The following is a 12,588-nucleotide window of genomic DNA, read 5'->3' as shown; positions in this document are numbered from 1 at the left end:
GCTGGTGAAGCAGTTTTCTTATTGTGACACCTGTGGCAGTGTGCTTGTGTCGGAGCCCGGAATGTAATCACTGAGGTGTCCGGACAGCGAGGTCAACACGGAACTTTCTGTTCTAAAAGCTAGGGCACATTTTTTCATCATTTTAGATATGAGAGAACAGATGAAATGGTTTGCTTGCAAAATCAAAGGCTGCATTGTTTGAAAGACATGTGAACTTGAAGGCAGTCATTCAGCAAGGAGGAGCAGCGCTGTTGCAGGACATCGCAAGTGGATATATGGCCGAGGAGTTGAGGAAGAGCGGCAAAATTGGCTGGATGGACCTTACCATCACCATCAACACAGATGGAAGCCCCGTATTCAAGTTATCGTCATCATCTGTGTGGCCAATCCAGTTTTTGATTAATGAGTTGCCACCTTGCGACAGGCTAAAGAACTGCTTGATAGGTGGGCTGTGGTTCGGCCAGCACCCGTACATGAGAACCTTCTTAACCAAATTTGTTGAAGAGATCAATAAGTTTGGCAAGATCACTTGGAAGGCAGGTCATACAGTGCTGTCATCAGGGCTTTACGTACTGTGCTGCTGCGTGGATGCGGCAGCCCGAGCATCTGTGATCAACATGGTCCAGTTTAGTGGTCTCTTCGGTTGCCCTTAGTGCTACAATTGTGCCGATTTTCACGAAGGTATTGTTGATCAACTTTGTCATTACATCTGGCTGAACACTTGTGCATTTATGTTAACTTAGTGGATATGTTAATAATTTCATATCGTAATTTTTAAAAGCTTATAATATGGCCTGAAATGCATTTAGGGTTTTCTGTCAGATAGCTACGACCAAAAAATAGTTAAGTTGAAGTGGTGTTCAAATACTGCTAAGGAAAAACGTTGCATTTGCACTGGTCATTTTGTATCAAAGTTGTCAGTGCATTTTGTGAAAGCTCTGGCTGCCCCGAAATTTACCATTAGAAACATGCGATATAGATGTGCCACACTTATTCGTGACAGCATATGTGAGGTGCAAAGTATTGAAGGCGGGCTGTTGCGAGGTACGGGCTGCGGACTCGGTGAAGGTTAGGAACTGGGTCTTTTATTTTGAGATTTTGACCCAAAAGAAGAAAAGAGGGCCCCAGGCTCTTGAAGTTGCGGACTGGCTTCCCAAGCAGCTGCTCTCTTCCGCTGCCGGAGGAAGACTCGTTGTCCATTGACGGTCGCGTTTTCGAACGGCGCGGTCACGTGGCCTAGCTGGGGGTTCTAGGAAGGAAGCGTCCTTGGTAGCCGAATCCAGACCAACCCGAGCTCCGACACGAGAGGAGTGGGGAACAGGCGCGCTTCGCCACCCTCATAAACATGTCAAGTCCGAGAGGGCTGCGTCTTCTGTCGAACTTGAGCCCCGCGTCTGCGACGAGGCCGGCAACCTGCGGCATTGAGCGTAGGCCGCAGCGTTCGCGGCCCAAACAGTTTCCGGAATTTGCGGACCCACAGGCCAGCAGTGTCTTGCAACGCAACAGGGCCTAAAATTCCCCATCTAGACACACCATGCGAATGTCACGTGAGAGACGTTTATACCCAGCAAGAGTGCTATCATAAGCAAAAGTAAAGGGCTTTCCCTCTGCATTCCCCACCAAGCCGCACTACATGTGGGTGCTACCTGACGAAGCGCTCCTAGTGTCATAATTGGCACACTGCGATGTTTTCAGCAATACGAGTATTTCGTCAGGCAGCGGCCGGATGCAGTGTGGAATATGGTTCGCAACATGGACAGTTGGATCTATTACTTTTGCTCATGATAGTTCAATGCTTAAAACATATGCAGGCATTTCTTAATTCCTGTAGATTCTGCTTTCTGCAGGCAAGTAATCGAGCACACATACTATTTCTCACCTTTCAACAGGGGCCCAAAGGTACATGAGTGTTACAGTCGGTGAGGAGCAGACCCCAGAGGAGATGTCGAGAGACATGGAGTTCGCGGAGATCAAAGATGCTGTGAATGGGCTTAAAGGGCAGTCACCACTGAATCACCTGAAACACTTTAACATTGTGTTTGGCCACACTGTGGAGTATATGCATTGTGTGCTCATTGGGGTCACGAGATGCCCTACTGACCAGTGGTTTGATTCATCGAACTCTCAGCAACCCTTCTACAATGGTAAGTAGTGGAGAATGTAAAAGGGCTACACTTCTACACATTATAGCACTAGGTAACCTTAAATAATTTTCTAATACACTGTGCTACATTGCTGAAGGCTTGAACTAAAATAAGCATAGGAGAAAAGAGATAACAAAGGTTGTTGCTGGCTGGTACTCCTTAACCCTTTCCGCTCATATCTCGGGCAACACCCGACAGTGGAAAAGTGTGCGTGTGGTTAGTAGTCCGACATGGCTCGACACAGTGCTTTAAATAAATCTTTATAACCAAATCATGATGTGGCACTCCCTTTCTTTGCGAGGAGTTGGAAAGCTTAAAAGAAAGCTGACCATTGCAGGAGTCAGTGGGGAAGCTATACCTGACAAGAAAGGGTTAATTAACTGTTGCCGTTTAGGTCAGCTAATGACATGATGTAGTTTAGCTCTGATGTTCAAGTTGCAATGCTCATTCAGCTGGCTTCTCCAAACAAAGTGTGGCCCTATGTCCTGCTTTCAAAATAAGACATGAAAAATACCTAACTTACGAAAAAATACTGAGGGACTGAGGGTATGAGGACGTTCATATCTTCACAAGCATAAGAAAGAACAGTCTAGCACGCTTGAGTGCCCAGAAAGTTGGGTAAGCTGCATATGTATAGCTCAAAACAAGGAGCCGCAGTATGATTGGTATGACAGCCACGAAGTGCCACTGAACACCTGGAGGAGCCGCCGCGGTGGCTGAGTGGTTATGGCGCTCGGCTGCCGGCCCGAAAGACGCGGGTTCGATCCCGGCCGTGGCGGTCGAATTTCGATGGAAGCGACATTCTAGATGCCCGTGTGCTGTGCGATGTCAGTGCACGTAAAAGAACTTCAGGTGGTCGAAATTTCCGAAGTCCTTAACTACGGCGTCCCTCATAGCCTGAGTCGCTTCGGACGTTAAATCCCCCATAAACCATAAACCATGAACACCTGTAGGGGTGCATATTATTCACATTGGTTGTAAGCAATCACCAACAGCTTGCAGAACACAACTTTTCAAAAAATGTGAATTTCTTAGCATCTTGTTCATATCACTTGAAGTTTAATGCTGCACCTTGTAATTTAAACATTTCATGCTGCATGCAAAAACAGCAGTGCAATTAATTTCTCTGTCTGATATTGCATTGCATAAACATCAAAATTGGCTTTTGAGGAAAGGAAATGGCCAGTAACTATGAAGAAAGAGGGCTTCTAGTGGAGGGCTGGGGAATAATTTCGACCACCTGGGGATCTGATGTCGCACAACACAGGGGCGCGTTTTTGCATTTCACCTCCATCGAAACGAAACGTGGCCACGTGGCCGCCATGGTCGGATTTCAACCTGGGAACTCCGGCTCAGTAGCCGAACACTGCAACCACTGAGACACCGCGGCGGGTCTGCATAAACATAAGGCAGTGGATCCAGAAAAAAATATAGAGCAAGAATTATGAGTCAAAACAAAGTGGCGTCGTATTTTTGACCTTGGAATTGTGAGCTGTGTGACATAACATCTTGGTATGTTGTGCCATGCTGGAACGTAACCTAATCTAACGCCTTTCACGTTGGTTCACTTATGTTCTAACTCCGCCTCACAGCAGCCAGTGCCATCTTCTCAGCCGGTTTGTGTGAATTTGTCTGCTGCATGTGAAGAAGACGAAGGCAGAGTTTTTTTTCTGTTACCCTTCTCGATGTTTTCCATGCAACATAAGCGCCTGACACCATTTCAGTGGTCTTTTTTTTACAGGATGTCCTGCTGCTTTGTTGAGATTTAACGCTTAAAAGGGCCCACAAAATTTGTGCATGCAGCGTGTTATTCACCATGAGAGGTTCCCCTCTCTCTCTGTGTTCTCTTTCTCTCTGTTCATTGTTCTATGGCCATCCATCATTCATTCACATTCTGCAGGCACATCCTGTACACACATTCTGCTCACGCCAAGCTTGAGCCAAGTAATGCTACGCTTAAAAAGCCGCTTAGAAGCTCATGGTTTCATGAGCATCACATAGCAATGTGCTCAAGCCGTTTTTTCCCAAAGTTAGCTCATGTTTGACTTTATCATTAAATACCGTGTTTCTGATTCAAACCTGACTCGGCCGTATGAGCTTGCATTTGCTGTAGTATGTTCCCACAGTGTTCACGATCCCTTCTCTCGTTATCAGCTTATTATGGAAAGTACTAATCAGTTTTCCTCTTGTGGTTCACGTAATTACTTTCTTTATCTGATATTACTAATGGAATACACCTAAATTGTGCGTTACATTTTTGGTATCAGTGTATATATTTTTACAGCGAGATGTTGGTACTATCTTAGTGCAGGCCTCCTACTAGAGGACTTCGTTTCACGGATGCCAGCACTGTATGGAGCGCGGCTGATGACATTCAACGTCCGCCAGCTTCTCCACATGGCGAAGGCTGCTAAGAACTTCGGGCCGCTGTGGACACATTCGGCATTTGTTTTTGAAACGGGGAATGGAAGGGTGCTTAGTGCAATAACATCAGCAAATGGGGCACCTGACCAGGTCATTGAAAGAATGATTATGCTGCAGCAAGTGGATTTGGCTATGGCACTTTGCACTGTTCAAGAGCAAGCCAGAAATTTCATATGCGCAATGCTGGGGCACCCACTCACTCTGAATGCCACACGTGTGGGTAACTCTTATATGTTTGGAGCTTGTGACCCATTTCCCGTGCTTTCAACAGAAGAAAGAAACAGCCTTATGTTGAACTTTGGATACGTTCCTTCTCTTGAGGAGCATTTTCGGATAAGTTTCCGCTCCACTGTGCTGCATAGCACAAGGTATGAGACACCAAAGAAGAGCAACAGAGCAGGTATTTGCACAACAGAGAATATTTTTTTGTTATAAACCGCATTTTTCAGGTTACTGAAAATGAAAACAGAGAATGCATTTTGCTGCGCACTAGGGTTGTTTACATGGAAACCCAACACAAGCTACCTCCGCACATCATGGAATGCTTTCGATCTCTTTCAGGCGTTATTGCTGTATTGAAACTGAAAGATATCCATGCATCATGTGTGTTGATTGAATTTGCGGAAGAAGATGGACTGTACATTTGCAAGCTGCCAAACTTCATTGAGCGTGATTAAAGGCAGAGTAAAGAGGAATCTGAACTCATCTTTTTACCACGGGAACTCTATCTACACATTCCGGGCATTCTTAAAAACTTCGAAATATTGTGCTGCGCGGCCGATTGTCCTAATTAAATCGAATTAAACGCCCCGGCTTCCACCATTTTTTCTTAACTCAACACGGCCGGTAAGAGAAGTCAACCAAAGAGTCGGGCAGTCCCATGGCGGCTTCCCGCACTGCCATTGGTGAAGTGACACGTGAATCAAAGAGTCCACTTGCATTTTTTTATTTCTATGGGCATAATCTGTGCCTGTATTGTCTGTGACTGAAGCTGTTTATTCACAGAAACTTAAAAATAAGCAAAAATGAAGCCGCCACTGTACTGGCTAAAAGCACTCCACACTTTGGTTGACTCCGCTTACCTACCGCGTTGAGTTCAAGAAAAAGACGGGAGCCGGGATGTTTAATCCGATATAATAGGGGCAATCAGCCACACAGGACAATAATTCGAAGTTTCCAAGAATGCCCCGAATGTGTAGATCGAGTTCGCACAGTAAAAATAGGAGTTCAGATTCCTCTTTAGTGCACCTTTAACAGCGCACGGTGAAAATTTGAAGTAAACTATACAGCTGGTCTAACGTTCCAAAGCAAACCCTGGGCTATTAGAGGTGCTGTACAGTGTAATCCACTTATAATTATACCAGATATAACGATATATCGCTTATAACAATTGAGTTCTTTAGATTTCCCAATTCTCCCATTGCCACTATATGAAAATAAGACGTATATAACGATAGAATTATTGGTGAAATAACGGATACAGCGATAGGATTCTGGCCGCCCAGATGGCATTTACAGTCAAACTTTGTCTGAAAGCTTAAATAAAAACGAAATCCTTTGAAGTGAACGAGGTTAAAACTCTCCGAACGGACCGGAATGGCAAAATCCGTGGGGGAGCGTTGCCTACGGCCTTGAGAACCAAGCACTATCCTTGACGCAATAGCTGGAGGGAGGAGTTTGCTTGGCCGCTGCCGCGCAACACTGACTACAAAATTAGTTTCCACGCAAGATGGTTGAGAATTTATTTTTTTAAGTGCTCCCTTTTCTTGCACGTTCCCCTTTTTGCGCTGTCTGCATCACAGTCTTTGGCAGTGCACCAATATGCTCTATGCCGATTATGCCGATAACATTTCTGCCTGTTTATCTTTTGACGGAAGATCCGGCGGGGGTGGGGTGGCTCACTCGGCAAACTTGGCTGGGTGCAAAAACGCTGTGCGCCCTTATATTTATGGGGTGATGCCTACATGCATAGGGGACTACATGGGTGTGTGTGTATTTTTTGCCAGTCCAGATATAACGTTAACCGTTTATGACCATCAAATTTTCTGGTTTTCTAAATGTCGTTATAAGTGGATGACATTGAAGTAAAGGGCACCAGAATTATTCAGACAGCCTAGTTTCCTATTAACACATTCTGACAACGCACAGCACACCGCTTTTTGCACTCCACCTTCATTGGAATACGGCTGCTAATATCGGATGACCCGGGGATCAGTAGCTGAAAGCCACAACCAGTGAACCACTGTGGTATATTGACTATGACAATGGAAAGGACTCGTCAAAAGATAAAGATTTTATTATTTAGGAATGACTAAATATATTCGCGATGCATCTATCACTAGGGAATTTTCTAAGTGAACTGCGCAGCAAGTAAACTGCTTATGTGGATGTGCTATTATGAAGGTGCGGCATTAATTTCGCAGCTCTGGTGTCCTGGAATATATGCAAAGTTGTTCATTTTCCTGCCGCTGGGACTGAACTTTCAGCCTCATGCTGATTAGCAGAATATCACTGCCACCGAGGCTGTGCAACGTGTAATGCAAAATGTACCCTAGTGCAGAGCTGGGGAGGGGACACTCTTGGTTTCATTTTGATCTCAATCTGTGCCAGTTTAGGAGGAAGTATAGCACGGCTATCTTCCTCACTTCATCCCTGGACAGAGTACAAAGTGTGAGAAATTGCAGGGGGGTGCACTATGCACACATATTAGAGTTGGTGTTGAAGTGTGTAATGTTAAGTTTTCAAATGGCTTATTTGAAATGTTGCACAGGTCCACATTTTCACTACAAGAGCTCTGGAAGCCTTGCAAATGTGACTAAATTTGAGAGCTCATTGTTAGCAGCTGAACTCATGGTGCGCACAGGTCCTTGAGAATCTTGAAAACCTTTGAATTGGAATATTTCGTTTCGAAGGCCCTTGAAAATAGTGGACTTCTTGCTGCTCCTTGAATCCTTGAATTCCCTGCGTAGGACATGCAAATGGCTATTAATCAGAAAAAATGCATTTAATATATTTGTATTTTCAATGTAGTGTTTCAATATATGCGTTTCAGGCGTAAAAGATCAGTTTGTGCTAATATAGACAATGTTGCGTAAAAGTTAGCCACATTGGAGCCATTCGGCTTTGAAGCCTACTTGAGCCGATTCAATCCAGTCCGATCTTGGTACTTTGTTATGGTGGTTGACGGCATTGCATTGTGCTGTCAGTTCTCCACCCGACTTTTTGTTTTTGCGGTTCAAGCATCTGTCTACAATGCAAATTTCAGGGCGCGCGGCTTCACAACGACGCTCACAAAGACTGGATTGCTCCAGATACGACGAGGGAGCTCTGCGCAAGATGCAGGCCTTGCAGCAAGACCTTCGATATTGCCACCATGGGCGAGTCAGTGCTAAAGAGCCATATGAAGAGTGCTAAGCATGCTGGGGTCATGAAGATTGCAGCCAACAGCTCGGTGCAAAGGTATTTAGTTCCAAGTACTGGGCAACAGTGAGCCATCCCGCCTCGTTCGCAATCGGAAAGCTAGACGATGCTTGCAAGGCACACGAGCTGGTGACGAACGCAGAGATTCTCTGGGCTTTGAAGGTTGTCACATTGCATTTCTCCGGCCGGTCATCATAGGAAGCAGGCCAGCTATTCCAGCGTATGTTCCTGGACAGTGACATGGCCGAAGCATATTCTCGTGGAGAGAAAAAATTTGCCTATGTGACATGCCATGGTCTGAGGCTTTTCTTTTTATTTGCTCTGCAGCAGGAGATAAAAGATTGTGATTACTATGTGGTACTCTTCGACGAGTCCACGAAAAACTATCTCCAGCGGAAACAATTGGATGTTCACATCTGGTATTGAAATTCGTCTCACAAGGTGGCAACGAGGTATTATATCTAGGTGTTTATGGGGCACTCGACATCCGAGGACATCCAAGGAAAGCTGCTGAGTGCGCTCGAGCCTTTCCCTCTTGAGAAATTTCTTCAGATTTCAATGGATGGTCCCAATGTTAACCTGAAGTTACTGAAGAATTTCCAAGAGCACCTGCATCAAGCATACCAAATTCAGTGTATGGACATTGGGACTTGTGGCCTCCACACCATGCACAACGCCTACAGGGTACGTGTTTCAGCAAGTGGGGACTTGACTGTCTGCTCTCCAGTCTGAGCGCGCTTCTCCATGGTTCTCCTGCAAGGAGTGAGGACTTCTCAGCAGTTACTGGTCAGGACACCTGAACTTTGTTGCCCACTGGTGGTTGGAGAATGTCTCTGTGATAGAGAGAGCCTTACTATTGTCTTGTGATATAAAGAAGTTTATTGAATCTGCAAGGAAGAAAGAAGTAAGCCCCCAAAAATGTGGATCATTGCACAACTTGCGTGAGTTTGCCAGTGATGTCTTGCTGCTAGCAAAGCATCAAATTGCACCGGGTGCGGCCATTACCCTCAAGCCATTCCTCACTGAGTACCAAACGGATCAGCCCATGGATGCTGTTTTTTTCTTGCAAGAGTCTTGGAAACTGCGGTCAGGAAGCTACTGACGCAGTTTCTGAAGTGCTCGGTCTTGTCTTCAGCAAAAAGAGTCACTGGTCTGCTGATGGTGGACATTGAAAGCACCGAGAACTGTACTCCACTTGAAAAGGTGGATATAGGCCATGCCGCTAAACAGACTGTCAGGAAAACTAAAGCAAGCCAGAAGAATGTGTTCCAGTTCTGCATGGAATGCAAACACTTCTTGATCAGTGTGACAAAGAAGGTGCTTTAGAGAAGTCCACTGAGATATCCAATCGTTTGGAGTTTGTCCTCTGTGGATCCACGACAAATGTGTACTAAACCAGATGAGTGCCTGGTCGGCTTCAGAAGAGTGTTAGATGCCCTCATTACAGCGGGCAGAATGTATGAGCACCAATGAGATACTGTATACTGGGGAAGTACACCGAGTTCCTGCAGGAAGAGACGCATAACTTGCGAATGTTTGAGAACATAAGCAGGTTAGACAAGTTCTTGTCTGAGCTGATGAAGTTTAATTCATATCATATGGGGTACTGCGGAAGGTTGTCAAGCTTTTGCTCGTGCTCAGCCACGGACAGGCCACTGTGAAGCGAGGGTTTAGCGTGAACCGCCAGGTTGCTGTAAAAAACCTGAAGGACCTGTGGTACATAACGCAACGTATTGTATGCGACGCTGTGGACAAGGCAGGGGGCGTTCTTAACGTCCTATTACAAAAGAGCTGAGGACTGCTGTATCACCTGCCCGGCAGCAGTATGCTGCATATCTGGAAGCAGTAAAAAAGAAGAAATGTGATGATGTCAGGGAATCAAAGAGGCGCTGCATCGACGAAGAGATCGATGCATTAAAAAAAAAGACACTCGAGGCAACAATAGCTGACCTCCAGGCTACAGTGGATACGTATGCTGAAAAAGCAGAAGCAGCTAATGATCTGAAGTACATGGTCAGATAAAATAGTCTGAGGAAGGCTGCACGAAGCAAGACTGAGGAACTGTGTAGCATCAGCCAGAAGATTCAGGAAAAGCGGCAGGTGCTCCCCTGAAGTTGCTATTTGCAGTTTTGCAGAATGGATTGCTGCCCGACATTGGTGCAATGCACTGCAGGGTGTTTTTCAAGGACGGAACATATATTACGTAGGTTTAGTGCAATACAAGCTGCTCCTTGAAATGTTTTTTCTCAACTTTGTTCCGTAAAATTGGTACCTGGTATTGCAAACTGCCCCATGTAGCATTGTGTTAAGTCATTGAACATACTCCAACTAGGCCTTGAAATTCCTTCAATATCCTTGAGTTTGCCCATTTTGAGTCTGTACGAACCCTGTGAAATGTTTTGCATTTTTCAAGAGCAGTTTACTGCATTGATATTGCGACCTGAATTTAACCTTTCCTTGGGTACGTGTTTTTAGGTGACATGCCAGCATTTGTTTATTGCTTCATTTAAGGGTCAGTACATTGCAACGTTCTTGTTTTGTGGTAACAGTGGGCGGTCAAAGAAAAAAATTGTCTGTGAGCTAAGGGGCAAGCACATACACACCCTAAGAAGAACTGAACTCATACCAGCAAGTGCGCTGTGCAGTCATTGATGATCAGAATTCCTTGAGCTCCCAGCTGTGCTAAATTTAGATGCAGCAACTTTCGAGACAACTAGTTTCTGTCCTACTGCATCAAGAAAGGCTATAGGCAGTGACAGAAATGTTGCTATTAGGATTGCTGCCCAGAGAATAACTCGCAAAATAGTGATCACCTCCAAGCCATTTCTATCACAGGTGTTGCAGAAGAAGGTGATGCAATTTACCGAAGACTTGAAATGGCCTCCATCTGTGCTGCAGTCCTGTATTGTAGTTCTGTTTTCATTTCGTGGTTACTTTTCATAGCAGCTACATTGAATAAAATTTTCCTCAATTTTTGTATTATCCAGATAATAGATTGTTGCAGAAGTGTCATATGTATATATTCCAAAAATACATATGGTTAACTTTTCTTCCCTTATTCTTATTATCAAGTACTAAAATGTTTCCTCAATTTCACTCGAAAACAAGAAATCCCGTATGCATTCTGCCAGATCAAAGATGAATGACTGATCTGTATATATATATATATATATATATATATATATATATATATATATATATATATATATATATATATATATATTAGCGGACAAAGTAAAGGAAATGAGGGGCTCGTTTGACAAACATATTAAGGAAGCTAACAGTCACCGAAACCAAGGTACACAGGGGAGTGTTTTTAATTTTTTTTTAATTTGTAGTGCCAATCAATCGGTTTAAAGAACATTACTTATAAAGCAGCAGAAAAAACAACCATGCCGCCGGTGGGATCCGAACCCACGACCTCCGAATATCGCGTCCGGTGCTCTTACCAACTGAGCTACGGCGAAAGCTGTCCAATCTGCTGCTTTCGTGGGTATTTATGTTTACTATGTGTAAGCGAACCTTGAGAGTGCTCACCAGCGCCACCCTCGACCAGAGCGGTGGACGTAGCACTTACCGAAGACTTGAAATGGCCTCCATTTTGCTGCAGTCCTGTATTGTAGTTCTGTTTTCATTTCGTGGCTACTTTTCATAGCAGGTACATTGAATCAAATTTTCCTCAATTTTTGTGTTATCCAGTAAATAGTTTGTTGCAGAAGTGTGATATGTATACATTTAAAAAATACATGTGGTTACCTTTTCTTCCCTTATTTTTATTATCAAGTACTAAAATGTTACCTCAATTTCACTCGGTAACAAGAAATCTCGTATGCATTCTGCCGGATCAAAGATGAATGACTGTTCTGTAAAATATATATATATATATATATATATATATATATATATATATATTGTTTAAACCGATTGATTGGCACTACAAATTAAAAAAAACTAAAAACATTCCCCTATGTACCTTGGTTTCGGTGACTGTTGGCTTCCTTAATATGTTTGTCAAACGAGCCCCTCATTTCCTTTACATTGTCTGCTAATAGCTTAACGGGGGTTTCGGTTCTGGCAGTCTTGTTGCCATAGGTAGCATAAGAGGGCTCTCGCACAGTTTCCGCCCTCGCCGTTAGATGACGCTCTACGTCACACTCGCGGTACTACAGGACGTGTACGTCCACCGCTCTGGTCGAGGGTGGCGCTGGTGAGCACTCTCAAGGTTCGCTTACACCTAGTAAACATAAATACCCACGAAAGCAGCAGATTGGACAGCCGTCGCCGTAGCTCAGTTGGTAAGAGCACCGCACGCGATATTCGGAGGTCGTGGGTTCGGATCCCACCGGCGGCATGGTTGTTTTTCTGCTGCTTTATAAGTAATTTTCTCTAAATCGATTGACTGGCACTACAAATTTAAAAAAATTAAAAACATTCCCCTATGTACCTTTGTTTCGGTGACTGTTTGCTTCCTTAATATATATATATATATATATATACACGTACTAAAACATATATATGATGATGATGATGATGATGATGATATGTATGTATTGTAATTATATGTATTTACTTTCTTTGGGACGCATTTCATTGAGCACTG

At 44.2% G+C, this 12,588-nt stretch overlaps 1 pseudogene; it reads left to right on the top strand.

Moving 5' to 3' along the window:
• Nucleotides 1-275: 275 nt before the first annotated feature.
• Nucleotides 276-10,100, top strand: LOC144103420 (uncharacterized; annotated as a pseudogene).
• The last annotated feature ends 2,488 nt before the right edge of the window (nucleotides 10,101-12,588 follow it).

Source organism: Amblyomma americanum, chromosome 9 (genome assembly GCF_052857255.1).
Source record: "Amblyomma americanum isolate KBUSLIRL-KWMA chromosome 9, ASM5285725v1, whole genome shotgun sequence".
NCBI classification, from domain to species: domain Eukaryota; kingdom Metazoa; phylum Arthropoda; class Arachnida; order Ixodida; family Ixodidae; genus Amblyomma; species Amblyomma americanum.
Note: the sequence above shows the minus strand (reverse complement) of the source record. Positions and strands in the feature narration are given on the sequence as shown.